Source organism: Takifugu rubripes, chromosome 14 (assembly GCF_901000725.2).
Source record: "Takifugu rubripes chromosome 14, fTakRub1.2, whole genome shotgun sequence".
Classification (NCBI taxonomy): domain Eukaryota; kingdom Metazoa; phylum Chordata; class Actinopteri; order Tetraodontiformes; family Tetraodontidae; genus Takifugu; species Takifugu rubripes.
The window spans coordinates 4,637,331-4,655,352 of record NC_042298.1 but is presented as its reverse complement, the minus strand read 5'-3'; positions in this window follow the sequence as shown (position 1 = coordinate 4,655,352).

Here is an 18,022-nt window from a genome sequence, read left to right as displayed (position 1 = left end):
GCAGCACAAACTCAAAAGATATCCCCCCCCGTAACTGTAGCACAATTAAAAACAAATGTTCTGCACACGGTTTGGGGAGTAGATAATCTTAATGTCGTCCTCGCTGTATCCTGGAAGCTTTAAATTCCAATCAGTGAAGTGAAATTAAGGAGCATGTGAATGACTTTCAGTGCGAGTTGCCTGAGCAGACTTGTTAGTGGGAGCACGGGCGCGGTGACAGGAGCGTGGCAGAGACTGCTCCCTCACTCTCCTCTCCCCATTTAATTTTCCAACCCACTTCCCCCACATAGTTAAGAGAGGAGAGTTTTGTTCTGGTTTGATACACCATCTAATGAGAGCTACTAAGAGCCTGTTGAAATCATTCTCTAATAACACATTCTGAAGGCAAAGAATGAAGCCCCCCCCCCCCCCCCCCTTTTCTGTCTCTCCATTCAGCCCCCCCCCCCCATCCCCCCACCAATAATCATTAGGGCCTGATTTGATATTATTTAAGAAGCCGCACGTTTTGGTTTTTACGGTGGGTGGTCACCGACGGCCGCTAAACTGGGCATAGACAGCTCGGGAGCGTGAAACGGGCAGTGCAGCGGTGCCGGGAACTTCAAGGCGGAGATCCAAAGATGCACAATCAAACGTCTCATCTCGGTGTTATTCCGAACCGGTCACACGTCCGCCATGAAAATCTGCTCCGATCCCGATGATCAGGCTTGCGCTGCGTCCACGTAATGTGGTCCGCGAGTAATTATTCCTTCAGACCACGTGCGTAAACAGATGAATGGCGCACGGCGCCGTGACTCGTCCACCTCTAATCCATTCTGCTTGCTGGGCTCCCATAGAAGAGAGAACAAAGGGCCTGACCTGTGCCGCAGCGTGCCGGCTGCATGAACCCCCCCTCTGTGGTTTAAATGTTATCTGCTCCAAAGATGAAGCTCCCTCCCTCCACCTCCCTGGGCCTCGGGTATTAGTTCCAGCTGAAACATTGGGAGGTATTCCATTTTGAATCATGTCAGCAACTTGACGTCTGATTGGATCTGCGCAAATACACATGTATGCAAATTAGCCCGATATAAGTTCCTGCTCCAGGGTGAAATGGAAAACAGTGGCTGCATTCTGATGAACCGGCTGCACGTGGACCTTTCCCTGCCTCTCCTTCCTTGGAAAGCAGCTTTCACTGATCTATAAATTCCCAGTAAATCTCGCGGCCCGGGTGCCTTCCCTGACATTTCCGCGCTCCCACATAGCATATTTTTAAGAAGGCAAAATCTATAATCTGTGTCAATGGTATCACACGGTGTATTTGCAGGGGGGGTGCAACACACAGGCTGAAGATGCGGTGTGCAAAGGCTCAGAGGAAGTAAAAGTGTTTGTTCTTACCTCTGTTGTCATACTCTCGCCTCGGGGCCTACACAGGAGTAACTGGCATCTCTGCAGAACCAGTCCAATATTCCGCTCTGCAATCTGCGATGGAGGTCAGGCAACAAGAAAAAAGCTAAAATATTTATAGAAATTATGCCCTCATTACTGGACCGAATAGGAATGTTAGTTATTTATCCTACAAACATGACGATAATGAGCATTATGGCTGCACATTTACCGGCTTGTGCTGTATTTTCTAATTTATCAACAGTTTTTTTCCCCCCCATTTCATTTACCCCTTTTCAAACTATGCATAGGCTTGTTCAAACACCAAAAATAAACCTTATTCCAAATGTATTAATTGTGTGTCGTAACTCTTGATGTCACACCTTCATGGCACAGTTTGTAGCAACTCTGCTAAACTTTGGTGATGCATTACATCCGGCGCTGCACGAGGCTGCACAGCAGCGTTAATCACCCCAGAGTAAGTCGACTGCATATGAAATAAGCTCAGAAACACTTCCCCTATTTTGGTCCCATTCTTCTGTAATTACGGCTCCAAATTTGTACATTCTAATAATTCTTGCCTGAATTTTGATGCCTTGCTGCTTTGACATTTGCTCTGGCAAGGAAGTGCGCATAATTGAATATAAATATCCCCTGAAAGGCCGCGACACTTCCCTGTCTGTGCGTTCTGACACCGCTAATCATAACTCTTTGAGCAAGCTTTGCAATGAATCTGTCTTGGTGTGATCATTTGAACCGGTTCCATTTGAGGGGCCTTTTGTGAAACTTCACGCAGCGGGGTGGCGCGGCGCCGCGCGTCTGTACAAGAAATAAGAGACACATTCATTCAGTGTTTCGCTCTGTCAACACCACTCAGGTTGTTAAGTGATCAGAACAGAACGGCCTGCAGGTTTTGTTCACTTTGTCAGCAAATTACACCTGACAAGTGCGGGGAAAATTGCTTGATTGATGAACAAAGTGATTCTTTACATGTAATTAATACATTACTAATGGCGACCCATTTGTTTTCCATGGTGTGGCATACCCAGGAGGGTGTGTGTGTGTGTGTGTGTGTGTGTGTGTGCTATGAGAAAGGCTCCAAAGTGACCGCGAAACATTGTAAAAGATTGTGTTTCCTTCCCAAGATTTTGTTACCTAATGCCTTGTCGGGAAGCCTCTGGGACAAAGTAATGGAGCTCCTAATGGACAAAGGCCTGTATTGATGACCTTGTCCCGAGTTAAACATACTGATAAGGAAAAATTGTATTGATTAAAGCGAAAACAAAAAGAACGACAATAGCATCTGGCGAAACGCTGATGTAATTTGTGACGTATGTGAGGAAACGCTTTATAACAGCAGGATGTAATAGTGAAATTATGATGCTTTGAACATGAGGGCTATAAAGAGCTTGATGTTTGGAAGCTAAATCAATGTAAAAACTATAAAAGCCGAACTATGCTCTTTACCTGGCAAGTCCCACCCGGGAAAAACCATTATTACAAGATATAAGGATTTGTTCAAAAGTCTTATTCGAGCGTGTAAAGAAGAAGCTATCTGTAAAAATAAAAACGTGACGGCGACTTCGACGGCCAAACAGATAACAGAGTCCTCTATTAAACATTGTTAGCATGGAGGGATGGCGCTGAAAGAGCCAGAGGAAGAAAGACGAGCAAAGAGGAGCGAGATAGATGGCACAGTGTTCAGCATAGTATCATATCTCCATGGATTAAATGCTCTGGGAAGCTGGCCCTGGAGTGTGCCTGTGCATATCATTAAACCCCATGAAGCAAAGGAGGGCGCGCTGGAGCCGCAGCCGGGCCGAGGACGCGGAGAGACCGGGTCTCACGGCTGCCGCACGCCAGGATCCAAAGGCAGCCTCTTTCGAGAAGGATTTTTATAACTTGGTGCATTTTTTTTTCTTCCCCGAGAATTATAGATAGTAAACATTTGATCTGGACAGGTGGAGGGGGAAATCAAAGTAACCCTGAAAGACCCGGCGGCTGTTTGTGCGTGGCTGTAGCGTGTGAGCCCGAGATAAAGTGTGGCTTGTGAGAGTTCTGCAAGGGGTTCGAACGTGTACGCACACCCTTGTTTACCTTGTGTGTCTGAAAGTGTATTTCACCTGTGTGGGTGTGTGTGTCCTTCTTCCAGAAGGCAGTTTTTAAAGTGCAGTCTGTCAGATATTGGATGGCTACTGTATAATTTGACGGGTCTTTGCACAGAGGCTGGCTGTGCTATGAGTCATTGATTACACATCAGCTTAGTATGCTGCTGTGCAGACCCCTACATTGGTGGAGGAGCAACCTGACGCCCCCCAATCGATAGCTGCAGCCCTGTGAAGCTTCCATCGGGTCCGGAGTGAAGGACTCCACACCTGTCCTCTGGGCCTGGGCCTAACCTTTTCCAAAGAGAGGTGATGAAGAAGCTCATCATTTCTAATGAGGAATTAGCGATCGAGGCTGGAAGAAAAGACCGTCAGCACTGCTCCGAGGAGTCCAAGAGGCCTGAGAAACCCAGGTGCCAGAGAGGATTCATCAGGTATTCTTGATCGGCTTCGAGCCGCGGACAGGCAGAGTTTAAACAGAGGAGCCCGCCGATCAATCTGCATTCCTGTCATTGAAAGTTCGGTTGTGGATCGGAAGGAAAGTATTGCTTTAAGGTGATGTGCTTTTGTCCTTCCCCCCAGAGACGAGAACAAAGCCAGTAGGAGAATCATCAAAGATTTGTTTCTCGTTCAGACCCGGGCTTCACCAGCAGAACTTTAAACACTGACGCCGGTACCAGAGACGCTTTTGTTAGAATCATGTGATGCAGTTCACAGGCAAGAGATTAATCATTTGAATTGACAGAAAGGCATTCACAGCTAATTAAAAACATAATTATGTGCACTTTAGCCATTTAGAGAAAGATGAATGTGAAATCATTACGCTTGCATAGAAAACCAGCTGTTCATTTAATTATGTCTTTACAAATGCCATTGTTCAATAATGCCAGAATTTGTGCTTACAGTGAAATCTCCACTAAATTGTCCCTTAAAATATGTTAAGCCTGTGGAAAAACTGCAACAGAATTATTATTATCATTATGATCACCAACCAGAATGGGCAAAATTGTAAATCTTTGCTCTCTTTTGATGGCCAAAATATTATTTTAGAAAATAATTATGGGATTCTAGTGAATAATTAATAGACGTTTCAATTAGGGGGAATTGATTTGACAAGGTTTTAGGTAAATATGAGTAATCCAGTGGTTCTTCTGCATGAAAACGCAGCAGAGAGGCCGACACTGTTAGGCTGGAGCAGCTCTGTGTAATGCAAGAATCGTGCCTCGGTCTCTGCAGCTCCCCATCAGCTCCCGCTGTGCCGTTCTCGCTGCAACGGTCCGGCAACAGTTCTGCCGGCACCCGAGAGCTTTCTGTACGTCTGAGGCACAGTGTTGTGTCTGGGCTGACGGTAAGCAAAGAAAGATGTTTATTCTTTCCTTTCTTTGGCCATGACTCTCCGTCCTGGCTGTTTCCTGCGTCACACACGGAGCTATGTCACCATCTGAGTTGCTCCAACGTGTGGAGGAGCCATTTATTTCCTCCCACCCCCCCATCTTTCATTTTAAAACAATTGTTTAAACCAGTGTGGGAAGCGCGGTGGGAAGGCAGCTCACTGGTTTATTTACAAAAGCTATGCTGAGTAATTTCAGTTTATCTAAGGGCTTAGCGGCAGCCGTGGCCTGTGCCTTTTTTTTTTTAAACTCCTGATAACTCTGCCAGCAGCTGTAGATTGGACAAATGGAAAAGTGAATTTTCTGCCTCAGGATTAAGGGAAGGCAGAGGGACGGGCTGGTACAGTAGATGATGTGAATGACAAATGGAGCTCCAACTTAAATTGGTATTAACTCCTTTCAAAAAAAATAAAAATGAAGGCAGATGTCTGCGTATCAGTCCTGCCTTATTATGATCAGGCCTCTGTTTCCAGCGCTGTTATCTCTCATGCTTGGAAAAAGGTTCTGGAAGCTGGACACATTTCTTAATGATTTTCCCAACCCGCCATTCATTCTGCATGTTACCGTTGGCAACAGCCCGCATGTGTCGCCATCAAAAGGGTCCGTGGAATCCAGTTTAAAGCGTCTATCCGTCCATCCATCTCATGTGGAAAAGGGGCTCCCTGCATCACTAGGTGGCAGTCTAGTAACATAAACCCTGTCGGCTAACCTGGGTCTGTGGGCACACTTTGAGAGATGAATGGTTGATGGGGATTAGAAAGATTTTGTTATTTTACAGCTGTATTAGACTTGCCTTGGTCATAAAGATAACTCTGAATAGCCGTCTGGTGTCTTTGTGAGGCCACTGAAATGGTGAAAAGCTTTGTTTGCAGCATTTCTTTCATCCAGGAGGGCATTGAACACGTGATTGCAGCTGCAGATGGAGACTGAACTGCTGTGGATGATGATGATGATGATGATGCCGCAGACGGTCCAGACGGCGCTCCTCTCCCCACTACCCCTCCCCGCCTTCGCTTTGCCGCAACCGTTGTGCGGAAAGTCTTCGGTCGGATCAATAAAATCCTCCTTAAACCACGGATCCAAACGTTTGGATCGATCGGGGATCGATTGAGAAACCGCGGCCGGCCAGGGAAAAGTCAGGCTTGTGGTTGAAGGGTAGCACTTGCCAATGGCAACATGTCTGCTTGTGTTTTGGAGTCTGGCTGACTACAGCCTCACACCTGCTGGTCGCTCCCTCCGCACGTCTCCACGCTGCTCCTCCATCAAATGTGAGGAAGTGACAGGTGCTTGAGCGAGTTGGCAACTCGCATCAAAGCTCTCAGTAAGTTCCAAAGAGGCGCTGAAAGTCGTCATTAAAGAGACACTTCATGGCTAAATCTGACAAGACGAAGTGCTGGCTGTAATTGAGATAGCACAAGACAGACTGATTGAATGTAGCTGTAATTTCTCCTTACAGTTTTTGTCATTCTACAGAATGTTCATTGTCAGAGAAATGTATTGACTGTCGGCGTGTGTCCGTGGATTTATTGTCACACATTTTAAGAGTGAAAGCTAGCCTCTTCCTGCACTATAGGCTTTCCCTCCTTTTTTAAACCTTTGGGATCACGCACAGCTTTAATCTTTCAACAAAGTTAACATAACAAGTGAGAGCGGTGATTTTTACACTCTTGAAAGGCTAACTCACAGTGCACGCCGGCTCTGGCCCCTCTTTCTCGGCTACAGGGGGCGGAGGCAATATTTTGTGGAGTCAAGCATACTCATCCTGTACTTTGCACCAGAACTGTGCGGCTGCTGCTCTCCACAGCTTCGTGATGATAGATTTCCATCAGATGAAAACAGGAAAAACACATCTGAAGCCTTTAATAATGCAGATAAGAGAGTCACTTTGGCCCTGCCAGAACACCGCAACTGAAAAATGAGTGTCAAATGCATCTTCTCAGCTTAGCTGGCTACAAATATTGGAAAATAAATAAGTCAAATATCATTGGATTCCTGTATGAATAATGGATATTTTAATACCTGTGTGTGTTGAATTGTACCGCAGAAAAGCTATATGAAATATACATCATCTAATTACACGATGTCATCAGACATGAAGCGGCCTTTGATCGATATGTAATAGGACCCAGGAACAATTAGTGAGCGTTGAGGGTCTGTTCGGCAGAAAAGAATTACAGGTAAGTGAAAAGTGAGAGAGATCTCACAATGAAGATTAGAAAAACCCCATTTTTCTTTGAAACCATTGAGTAGCGAGACCTTTAGATTTACATGATCACTGAGCCACGGCTCAGCCGTACCCACCGGAAAGATCAAAGCAAACCACCAGCTTCTCCATTCACATCCAAAAACTTTGTAACAGCTAATGAGAAAGAGGAAAGGCGAACCACCATCTAAAAAACACAAGTGGGGAGAATAGCATAGCTGCCGTCCTTTATCCTTTTACCACCAACTAACTACCAAGCAAATGTAATTAGAAAAAAGCACTCAGAGAACACAGACCACCACCAAGCCCATAATTTCCACACATTCTGTGGCTTCCACCCAAACTACATAGGCAGTAGTAATACAAGGTTACATAACAGAGTAGGCTGCTGTGTGATCAAAGCCTATTGGATCTTTGGAAGATCACAGGTCAAAGTCTCCCTGGAATCCAGAACATCACCGAAATTTAATGAGCTGATCCTGAACCCAGCATCAATATTTCCTGAAAACTACATTTAAATCTATACTTAACTTTTTGCGTTATTTTGCTAACAGACAGACCGACCGACCGACTGACCGACCGGCCGACCGACAGACAGACAGACAGCTAGACAGCTAGACAGACAGACAGGTAGACAGACAGACAGACAGGTAAGAAAAACACCACCATAACGTCACAGAAATGAGAAAGTAATCCTGGAAAACGGGAGTTCTCTTCTGTGTGTTTAACGATTTGCTGCCTTGTTGCAGTCCCGACTTGCACGAGCATATCCGTCCACGTGCACTCAGCCAGCCCAGCCAAAGGACCTTCAGCGGGGAGGGAGGGTAACGGAGATTGCGATCTGACCTGTTGTGGCGACGGCAAGGGGCCCCCCTGCAACGTGGGGGCGCACGTTCCCACGTGCCTCTGCGAGCGCGTGCGTCTGTTTGAGGGAAGTCACCGAAGCAAAGACGGAGCGTGCACTTGAATGATTGAGGTTACCCGGGTGACCTCATAAACCAGAACCCATGGCAGTCTCTCAAGGTGAGCGCTGAATTATGTCGTCATTAAAGGACAGGCCCGGTTGCCAAGGTTAGTATGTAAAGTATAATCATCCTCCTCCCCCTTCTTCCAGTCACTCATTAGTCCCCCACTTGGGCCAACAGAGATTATACCTTGAACTTGCTTGACTAAGACTATCCGTCCACTGGGGATGGTTCCGCCATGGGTCATTTATATCCCCTCCCACCGCCGCCAGCAGGCCAGGGCTTAAATTGCGTGCGTGTGGGGGAGCCTGAATGTGTCTGTGTCTTCCTGTCTGTACACACATATCACCATGTTTGTCCCATTAAAGAAAAAGATGAGGGATGCTATGACTTACCAGCATATAATGTCCCGATTTATAAGAAAACACCGCTGGGGAGTAGCTGACTGGAGCCACAACACTTTGTCAGTGTTCCTGCCATTTGTTTTTTTCCCAGGGTGCTGAGTAATGATTCAAATCTTTTGCTTAAAATGCGGCCTCCCTACCGCTCACTGTGAACCCGAACGCAGCATTTGTGGGAGCTTTACCCTTCAATTGCAAATGATGACAGAAAGTGGGGTAATCACACTGCACACTGTCCTGCAGTCAAGCATGGATGCTTGGGCGCGCTTCGCCGCATTAGCATGCGCACGAGCAGCCAAGATTAATCAAACCTTGGATGGCGACCAAAGGTGCACTTTTTAGAGGGAATCATGTGCTGCTAAAATCAAATTGACTGCTCATCATATTAACTTTCTTTTATTTACCTGACATTGACCGCTCCCAGGAAAATGGCATTCGGAGTGACACCGCTAACACGGGAACACTTTGTAAAACTGTCGAGTCAGGCATTTTTTAAAGATTAGAATGACTATTATGAAATGAGCTGTAATGCTGTTATATATAGTGTTTGTTTATGTTTGCATCGGGGGAGAGATAATACCTTTTCCAAGTTCTCACTCACTCTCGCCAATTGCTCGCTAATGTCGCTATTGGACGCCACGAGAGGGTATTAATTTCAAAATTGGCAGCGACACTCAAAGCGCACTTCAGGCTTTGAGTGCTTCAATTTGGATGTACAGCTGTTAAAACAGCCGCGCGATCAGTGCGTCAGACGCGCACAGCGGTGTCACTTGAAAGGAGCGATATTTTTGCCGCTATGCGCGATTGGTTTTACAACAACAGAGCGCCCGCGCATCAGGTAACCATTACACGGTCGGTTTATGGAGCCTCTGACAGCACATCTCAATATCCTTGAAGGAAGAAAGAATATCGTCATTCCTCTGAAGTTTAGGGAACAAAAAGAATGTGATGAAGATAACTCGGATTCTTTTGCTGGACACTCGTAAAGAAGCAGAAAGAACAGAGGGAAAGGTGGGCCGCGCTCTCCTAAGAATACCCTGCTTTATTATGATGAACCAGACTTTGTGCTGTCAACATAAAATATCTGCTTTACTTAACGCTACCTTGTGATGTATTATTCTTCCAAATGAATTAAAGCTGACTGACACACTTTAGGGCAATCTCTAAACTTTTCATGCTTCCGGGCTTTGATGCACGATGCTACGTCGACGATACGCACTTTTATACCGATAGAAACGTCACACTTGTAGGCAGATTTCACCGAGGAGATATTTGATTTACATGCGCAGCGACCACACGCGCGTTCACTTTATCTTAGAGTGTTTTGTGTACTGAGAAAACTGGAATGACAGTGATAAAAAGTTCACCCAGCACTGGAGGTTGCCATGGCGATATACATACAAGCCCCTCTTCACACCACTTTGGGATCAACAGGACGCTGCTGCTCTCACCGTATGAAACAACAAGTTCCTCACCTGCTTAAAGAGCGGCGGTACGCATGGCGTGGTTACTTTGCCCCTTCATTATGCCGATGTACTGCCCTTAGATTCCAACCAGCACTTCTTTGCAACGCTGCACCTCCGCTCGCTGCACGGCTTCGTGCTCCACAGCAGCGCTTCTGAGGTCGTCACCTTGTTCTGCCTTTATTTGTGGACATTTGTGGCTCGCTAAACACTGCTCTTTTTTCACGTTTAAGAGGGTTTATTCCAAGATTTGTCCTGCGTGGGGATGGTTTTCTGAGTTTTGGGACAGAGATATTTGGGACTTGGCTCGGGAACACAGGTCAAAGCGCGTGTTCTGGGTGGAGTCTTTTGGTTCTAAGTTACAACTACAGTCATTCCAAGGCTTCATAACAAAAGGGAGAACCAGGATGCAATAATGTTGTGTTGTCCTTGATTTTTTTTTAAATTGTTTGACAGATTTTAGCTTTTTTGGAGCTTGTGACACCAACTCAATTACTCGCATAGCTAATATCAGCGGACCTATCAGCTTAATCTTAAACTCAAATCTGCAATGAGTTTCTCAGCACATATCTGCTTTTCAGTCCAGATTTGTGTGTAGTTAGAACAGTCTGAGAAGCAGTATACTTATAGCAGAGACCTTAACACCACAGCCCTGTTTCTGGGCTATTTAGACAGATGACTGCCCGCTGCTACATACACCTGTGTTTCTGGTGATAGGTTCACACATGTGAACACAAACTCAGCACGTTTTTAGCCACAGCTAAGATAGAAAATCCATGCTAGCCCTTGTCCTGCAGTCTCTACTCGAATAGCATTACAGGGAACTCCTGAGTCTTACCTCAATGAAGACTGCATGTCCATGACCAAGCACCGCTATCTTACTGCTGGTAATTCCACCATCATGCTGGCAGCGTTGTTGTGCCTCTGGCCCTCCTGTTAAGGTAATGAGAGTGGACGCTATGATTGGTTTTGGTCTAAGAAAATACAAAAGCCCCCAATGAATTAATTAAATGACTTGCCCGCAACTGATAAGTGCATCTGTCTGTGCGCCTAGAGCGCAGGAAGAAGGGGCCAGGCAGGATCTGCCACCACCGCCCCCCCCCCCACCCGCCGCCACGAGACGGGAAAGGTGAATATGGATGCTGCTTCTGTGAGTGAAAAACCTTTGCGCCTAATGATTTCGGCTCACACCACAGATGAGTGTAAGACTGGGCCCCTTTTGTTCGAGCTCCTTATTAGGTGATGACAGGACACGTTTTATATTAAGCGAGCGTTACAAATTAGCATTGCACCTGCAACAAGGTCCAGAAGTAGAGGCGATAATTGACTTTGAACAACACTTTCAACAGTGAACCTGAACACATTTACATCAAATTAGCCAGCGAAATGAGATGAAGCAGAAGCAAGTTTCTCAGCGATTATCTCTTTCCTGTTTTGTTATAGTTTTCTTGCAAACTCTGAGTGTAAATCTCTCCTCGGGCCTGCATTTTTAGCCCTGTCTTGCCATTCACACCTCCGGGATTGCACATCGTAAACTTGAGGAGAGTTACAGGTCTGTCTCTCATTTCACCGCTGCGCCATCACTGTCCAGGATCAGCGTCTACATCCTTTGGTCACAGCTCCAATATCACTAATATGTGGAACCTCAGAGGGGCATCGAATCGCTGTTGCACGTGGCCGACGCCCCATCATCACAAAATCTGCCTGTAGAGCCTGTAAAAGACTTGCCACTTCATTATCACATGAGCATTAATAGAGCCACCATTCCAATCATTATAACTATTACTGGTTCTTTGAATGTATCATAGTTTCCACATTTCAAAGAAGTGAGGAGGTGATGGCTGATTTACTTATCACAGCTCGTACATGGTGTTTCAAGCTGTCGAAGGCAGAAGTGAAAGTGATCCACTGTTTTTGGTGCAATTGTGTAATTAACTCATGCTCTTTTCTACAAGCTGTATCCGCTTTAAACATCTGGCCCAGGTAATCCGACATTGGAACGAGTGGTAGGCTCATTTACAGCCGAAATGGGCGAGTTTCTCGCAGGTTAGCGACGGACTGGTGGGTGAAATGGTTCAAGACCATTTAGCAACCTTCCCAGGGCACAACATTGTTATACATAGAATGTTTCACAAACAGAAATTCCAGTTACTATGTCATTAACGGATGGTCGTTACACTGGAAAATGCTTTTAAAATGTAATATTTTGTATTTATGAAACTACAGTATTTTAATCTCACTGCCTCGGACCTCAGGTATTGACCACCTGAGGTGTTGGCAAATTTTGCGCCGACTGTTGCCTGACTGATGGTATTATTTTATTAATGATTTAGCGCTGAACTTTACATTGTGCTGACACCAGAGATGGGCAAGCTTAGCTGTGAATTAAGCCCTAAATCCCTTCGATTCCCCGTGGCTGCCAGTCTGCTCATCACCATTACTTATTCACCAGGAATAAAAAAAGGACTTCCAGGGTGGTGGAGGCCCTCTACGTACACTATATTCTCCAAGTCCTGCCTACCTGCTATAATCCTGCATAATGGAAAAGTGGAATGTCACCTTGCGTGAGAGGCAGCTGATATCTCTCAGCGAGCAGGAAAAAAAATGTCATTTAGCACAAGTGCAGATCACATTTAATTAGACAAGGGGATTTAAATTGCCATGCATCAAACACTGTGGATGACCAAAATGGAAAGAACTTTGGCAATGGGCCAGATTCTGTGAGCTCCTATAACCCATCAAAATCCCTTGAGCTACGGGGGTCAATAAGTCAGAACGCAGCCACCGTAATTAACGATGACCATAGCGAGGAGGCGCCTGGAATTTCAATGCCTTCCACCTGAATTCCATATGCAAGGAATCTAAAAAACCCAGCAGCTTCAGTTATCAAATTGTCATCCTTGTTTTTTTTTTTCCAGTGCAAAGCTTCATTTCAAAGAATGTGCAATTAAAATCCTCCCGAAAAAGCCGGACCATCAAAGAATCATCCTCATTACGCATGCCAGATAGCTATCTCCATAAGGCATCACAGATGAAATGGGTTTGATATTTCTTGTTCACTAATGACTTCAGCCTGGAGATGGTGAGGTGGGGTTTTCCTGACGCATGTGAATCTGTCAGAATGGAGGAATATTTTCACCATTTTGCTGCCCCCCCCCCCCCCCCTTCTCGCCATTGTTGGGGAGTGATTTCACTTTCATTATGCTTCAAAGAGACACACAGCCGTCAGCCTCCATAAAGACGCATCTACATATGGATGGGAGCAAATATTCATGGCCGTAGCAGTTTTCTGGGAACCACTGGGCGAAATGGATTCAAATGACACATAGATGAACTTCATTTTGAATCCATTGTGAGATGGAGGCTGCCACATTAACTCAAGGTGAACAACCCCCTCTCTCTCTCTCTCTCTCTCTCTCACACACACACACACACACACATCTAGATCTTCTGAAACCTACTTCTACTGTTCTGTGCAATTGTCTCTGAGAGGTCTCCTCTAAATGCAGCTGGAGACAAATGGCGGCATCAGCTCACATCTTCACCACCAATTGTGGATATTAACGTGCTGTATTTTAAAAAAAACTTACTTTTAAATCTTAAAACCTGCTATTTCTTCTGTATTCTTGAGCCATGAATGAATTGATTGAGTGTTTATCCAGTAAACTTCAGGTGAGGGTGGAGGAAGGCACATGGGGTCTTGGAGTGTTTGCCTGGACACGAAGACTAGCCCCAGGAGCCAGCTCCATATTTTAACATATCATATCATACCTAAACAGCAGCTAGCAAAATGCAGAAGGCCCTCCAGGCAGCAGGAAGGGATCAGGATGTGTGCCTGCTGGCCTCTGAGGTCAAGAGCCCATGTTCAAAATTCAGATGCAGCAAAGCAAACAACGCTTAAATCGCCATTTTATATTTCAAAAGACCAAACTGTTCTTCCCAAGTTTGTCATGTTACAATGTTCAAATTTGTACTTTGACAAGAAAACCAGTGGGTAAAAAGACTGTTTGGATCAGCAAGAGGAGTTCCTGATAAAAACACAAATGCATGTGTGGTTTAATTTAACAGCATATACGAGTGGTTACAGCTTCAGGAGACAGTATGACTGAGGGACGAGCATTGTTAAAAGCTACTGTTTTTACTTGTGAACGGACTCTTTTCATCTGGACTTATTCTCCTGCCCAGAAAACATCAAAAAAGGTGAGGAAAATGTCAAGTGTTGGAACTCTGATTGAACCACGTGGGGGCTCTTACCAAAGATGGCGTCATCCTTTCGTGCACAATTATCTCAGTGTTTCGTCTTGTTCTCCTCTCAACTGAGTTAAAGGGCAACCGCAAACAGGACCAAAGAAAATGCCTGGAAGTTTTCCGACACTAGCTTAAACATTTACAGTAAAAAGTTAAAAGGAATTTGGATTTTTAGTTTGGAACTAAGCTGCATCAGAACACTGCGATCACTGGCAAACAACCTCCTTTTGGGACGTGAGTCAATAAAGGGATTAATACTCACTTTCAGCATGAAATAGGAAAGCAGCAACCCCGTGAAGATCAATGGGACCTCAGTGGAGCCAGTGGACAGTTCCTAGTGGCTGGATGTTCGACTCACACGTAACTGTCACAATCCCGCCACATCAAGGGCTCCTCCTGCCTCAGATGCTCAAGAGACTTTAAATTGCCCTCTGAGGTGGGGAGATACTTCACAGCTGTGCCTTTGAGAGCGGCCTGACAGGACGGATCTCTGGCAGGTTTGGAAACAGCAGCAAGCAGTGGGCTTGCAAGAAATCCATGGATACAGGTGCTGACCCAAGACCTGGAGGAGGAAGCGCTCAATCTGAGTGCTATTTATTTTACAGTGCTTTGGGTCTCTGGAACCCACCATAGAAAGAACAAGGAGGTGTCTTCACCTCGCACACTGCAGGCTAGCATTTGTAAGAAAAAGGAAATCTAAAGGGTATGCAGTTGTTTCACCCCTGACACCATAAAGCTACAACAACCAATACTGACGTAACTGTTACATTTAGGTAGCCAGAATTATAGCTCACTGATGCACGAGGGAAAGAGATGTTCGATTACTCCTGAAGCAGAGGAAGATTTGCATTCTGGAGGGTAACGCTAACAAGAACCTTCCTCATGGTGCTTCATTCACACCTGTCCAACCCCATGGACCCAAACACTGTGCGTTCACATTATTGCCTTGATGGGGTTCATGGCCTGCAACAATTACAGCACAACAAGTACAACATGCTTGATTATCTCATGATTGCTGCACGCCGCTTGGCATACAAGGCCTTGATAGCACGCCAGCCCGACCGTGTCGCCTTCCACGCACTATATATTTTGCATTAATATTCAAAAGCTTAACGACTTGGTTGTCTGAGCTCAGGAAAATGAGTAAGGGGGAGAAGCGAGGAAACAAATTAATGATCTGCTCTGACGCCACACCTGATAAAATCCCAGATGGAGCAGCGTCGCTGCAGTGAGCGAATATCTGTGCCCACACCCAGGCGTCCCTGGAAGCTCTAGTATTGACCATCACAACAGTGCCGAGCGAGAACAAGCCTCCCTGTGGGGAGCGGATGAATAAGGAGCTGTCAGGTGTGGCTCCCCCAAGTGTTAATAGACCCCCTGCTCGCAACAATCTCTGGGTCAGCATCTAGCCTACAGCTCAGGTGTCCAGAGCTCCTGTTGCAGAAGCTGTTTGTGAGAGGAACCACATGCATGTAGAGGTATTAGAAAAGACCAGTGGACAGGTGACACGTGCAGAGGTAGCACTGGTAAAAAAAAAAAGATGTAACAGGGACACAAACCCTGTTTTCACATCATCTCTTTTAAATAAGAGCAGTTTTCAAAATCCTGATACCTTTTAGGTGATCTATCCACATTACCCAAGAAAAACTCTCATCTTCCACATTTCCCCCGATGGTAGAAGATCCTTGCAGCGTTCCACGCTTCCATACAGCTGTCATGTTTGAGCCAGTGTGCGGCTTGTTTATTTCACTTCTACAAGCTTCGTGTTGTGCTTTGATCATCTGGAAAACAGAGCAAAAGAGAAACTATGACAATTGTCCAGATGACAAGGGTCCATAAAGTCAGTAACTTGAAACAATAGAGCGCATGAACGAATGCTAGAAGCTGAAACTGTCATTTCTAAAGGTTAGAAATTATTCATAGTGTCAGTAAAGGTATCATTACAGTACATAATGTTTATGTTTAGATGGCACTAATGTCTACCCTTTGTCCTTTAATCGTCCTACCATTTCCAGAATGTTTAGCAGCCTTCTAATTCCTTCTTTCTCATCAGCCAGCAGGCCCCCTGAGCTGGGGCCCCTCCCCCGACATTAGCAACAGAACTGCAAACCTGCTGAAACCATATTTGAGTGATTTGCAGGGACGTCTCCTTCGTAGCGGGGAGCGGTGGCCACCTCCGAGGGAGCGAGGATAATCAAGATTGTTCTTTTGCTTTGTTGGATTTTCCTCCAGCTGTTCAGCTTCCTCTCATTCAGCAGGTGGCGGCGGAACATTGAGCGGCGGGAATCCCGCCGAACGCTAAGCTCGAAATCTGGATAGCTGGTTCTGAAGAAGAGCGGGGTATCTCTGATTTTGAGGTCAGATAGGACAAACTTTTCACATTTCTCAGGCGTTCAGGAGACAAATGCCAACAGAACCTTCAGCTGTCTGCTGTCCAATCACAGTTCTGATGGACACCTTTTCCAATTAACCACATTTTAATTAACAAACAGAATGAATGTTCATTTTTATTCAATCGAGCCACTGCTTTCCTCTGAGCTAATGTGCGCAACAGGCTCCCTGACTCTGTCTGACCCTGCTAGAATGGAGGCCTAATTGTTATCGCTCGTTGTTTAATTCAAAATGGCCGCTGCTGAATCGGACCGGGCCTGCCCTCCGTAGGCGGCGTTTTAACTGATATCAAAGGTTTCGCGCTAGCGAAAACCTTGCCACACAAATGCACAGAGGCAATTATTTACGCATTAATTTATTCAGCTTAATTACTTTTATTGGTTTTATGACAAGCAAAGCGCTTCAAATTGGGTTTTAAAAGCAAACTGGCTGTTAAGCTGAGTGGAAGAGCGCTTTTTTAGGTTTTCCTATGTGTAGCATTTGTTCAGGAAAAGAACACACTGTAAAATATGGGAAATGTCCAAGAAAAGGTATGGTATGCTCAGTGATTAGGTTAGCCGGGAGTCTCTGGTGTTCTTATCCAGGGACTCAGATTTCTTACTCTTGTCCTTCATTATTTAATCCGTAGGGTTAACTTAAGCCTGATATCTTTTCTGCCATCCCTTCATTAAACATACCTCATTTTTCTTTTCTTACACCCAAAGCCTGATATCAATTTAAACCAGGGCGGGTGGCTTTAATGAGCAGCGCAGCAATTGTGGAGGCTTCAAAATGGAAATCGCGTGATTCCATTTTTTTTATTTCGGCAAACATCTTTGACACTCCTGAAGCTGACCAAGAGAACTCTTCTGGGTTACCCTTTTCCATAAAATATAACCCATTTGCTTGTCTTTATGTGCTTTACGCACTATGCCGAACAATTGTTCCTACATTTCTGCTTTTCCCGATATGAACAACACCATCAACATATTTGGGACCAATCACACAGCGGTTCTTGGACACAAAAACCTGCAAAGCTCCAAAACCAGAGCTCTGAAGGATCTGAAAACATCAGTTTTTCTTTTTCCCAACACCTGTGAGCTGTAAATGCTAACAGCTATTTAAGGAGCTGGGGTCAGTTGGAGATTTCTGCCTTCAAACCAAAACTCTTAGGTGCCTTCAATCTTCATACATCTGTGATTAGAGTTGGATCTAGAGCTGCTGTTCATGTCAGCCAATATAACAGGATGACTGTTGTGAAAAGAAATCCAAATTAGTTTATTTGAATAAAGTTAAAATCAATTTAGCTGTCAGACAAGATATTATTAAAGGTAAGACGCACACAGACACACATCAATTAATCACCATGGTAATTAATTCTATTCTTAGGATGAGAAGACATGCCATGACACCATTTCTGAAAATAAGTGTCATATAATGGAGACAGTTCTTCTCATTTTTACCTTTTCTTTCTTACAAAAAGGCAGTAAACACCTCCGGAAAACCAGAGTTCCTTA